The sequence below is a fragment of the Diaphorina citri genome, unplaced genomic scaffold (assembly GCF_000475195.1).
Source record: "Diaphorina citri unplaced genomic scaffold, Diaci psyllid genome assembly version 1.1 scaffold683, whole genome shotgun sequence".
In the NCBI taxonomy this organism is placed as follows: Eukaryota; Metazoa; Arthropoda; class Insecta; order Hemiptera; family Psyllidae; genus Diaphorina; species Diaphorina citri.
In genome coordinates this window covers 109,549-111,696 of record NW_007378116.1, presented here as the reverse complement: position 1 = coordinate 111,696, position 2,148 = coordinate 109,549, and positions in this window count along the sequence as shown.

Genomic DNA, 2,148 nt, shown 5'->3' with positions numbered 1-2,148 from the left:
TTTGTCTTAATTTGAATATTATGAGTACCTAATAATACTAATAACAGTAAAGTTCATTATTTTAATATATTTTTATAAAATCATTGAAATGAAAAAAATGTGATTTTTTTTAGGTAGGTATAACATTCATTTCGAATTTTTCAATTCATTAGTACTGAGGTTTTTAAAAGAGAGATGTCATTTTTGTTTATTTTTAATTAAAAAAATGTGACGTACCCTCATAATTATTAAGCTATGATAGTGCTCCTCCATTTAATGAAAAAATAAATAGATAATAATATGATTTTTTACCCTTCCTCCCGCCCCCATCATTCCTTCGTTAGGTAGGTACCTACTAGCTACCCACCCCATGTTGTGTTTTCATTTTAATTGAACTGTTGTTCATACAATTTCATATAGCTGCAGATAGGTATTTTTGTAAGATGAAATGGCCCGGAGTGTCTCAGTCTCTCATTGCTGGTTACTTGTTGGTTTTTGCTGATGTTATTTAAGTATTTCATAGAAAAATATTTCAGACGTACCCTCATAATTATTAAGCTATGATAGTGCTCCTCCATTTAATGAAAAAATAAATAGATAATAATATGATTTTTTACCCTTCCCCCCGCCCCCTATCATTCCTTCGTTAGGTACCTACTAGCTACCCACCCCATGTTGTGTTTTCATACAATTTCATATAGCTGCAGATAGGTATTTTTTGTAAGATGAAATGGCCCGGAGTGTCTCAGTCTCTCATTTGCTGGTTACTTGTTGGTTTTTGCTGATGTTATTTAAGTATTTCATAGAAATATTTCAAATATATACGTACATAGATAAGCATCTATATTTTTATGCTTTTCATAAGTATGAAATAGAAAGAACCACAAAGGGAGAGACAGAGACAGAGAGAAGAAAAGAGGGAATAGAAAGAGAGTCGGAGAAGAAAGGAAGAGAGTATTTAAGTATTTCATAGAAATATTTCAAATATATACGTACATAGATAAGCATCTATATTTTTATGCTTTTCATAAGTATGAAATAGAGAGAACCACAAAGGGAGAGGCAGAGTGAGAGAGAAGAAGGGAGGGAATAGAAAGAGAGTCGGAGAAGAAAGGAAGAGAGAGAGAGAAAAGGAAAGCATAATATAGCAACGATAATATTTCAATAAGACTGGAGCGAGAGAGATAGAGAATCAAACGTATGATAGGGAGGGCGAGAGAGAGTATAAAGATAGAGGAGAGAGAGAGAGAGAGAGAGAGAGAGAGAGAGAGCGAGAGAGAGATATTATTGATCATTGTGTCATTTCCTTCTTCCTTACTATACACGGTAGAGTCTGGACGTTTCTGTCCTTCATTTAATATAGCTCTAATGTTCTATGCAGGAATAGAAAGAGAGAGAGGGAGAGAGAGCGATAAAGGGATGTAGAACGAGGATAGCTAAGAGATAGACAAAGGAGAGGGTCATGTGAAACGGCTGGTGAACTAGGTATTAATCTATTTAGGGTCCCTAAATTCTTGGTCATAGTACCTACTTGAAAAGTAACTTTCTTATGAAATTTTAGTGCAATATAGAATTCAGTTCTTTTATTCAGAAAAAGGCCCTTACCATAGTATTTCGGCTTGACTAAAATCCTGCATTTTTTGGCAACCGTTCGTTGTTCTTATTTCTGGATCTATATTTTAATTTCATAATGAAATACTGTCAGGCATTGGAGTACCTCCATTTAAAAGCTTGTTCTCCGAGAGCATCTCCGGAGTACATTAAGCATGACTGTAATGCAAATTCAGCTCGCTTTTAAAAACAAATATGCATACATTTCCTAATTATTCTTCCCCCTATGCTTACTGCTTTCGCGTCGGGAGACTAAATTGCAATTTGTTACTTTGGTCTGAATTATACAATTTATAATATTCTGCTTTTGTAGAGGAACGTGTCCTAAAGTGGGTCCTTTGTAAAGTGTTTTGTCGACCTTATTTTCCATTATGCTTAATTATCTACATATGATTGATGCTGACTGCTTCTCTCTCTCTCTCTCTCTCTCTCTCTCTCTCTCTCTCTCTCTCTCTCTCTCTTGTGTGTATTATCTTCCTTATTACCTACACTGTTTTTCTAAGTACGAAAGAACTAATCATTGCTTACTAGCTAAGCAGATTTTCCTCACAAAATTGC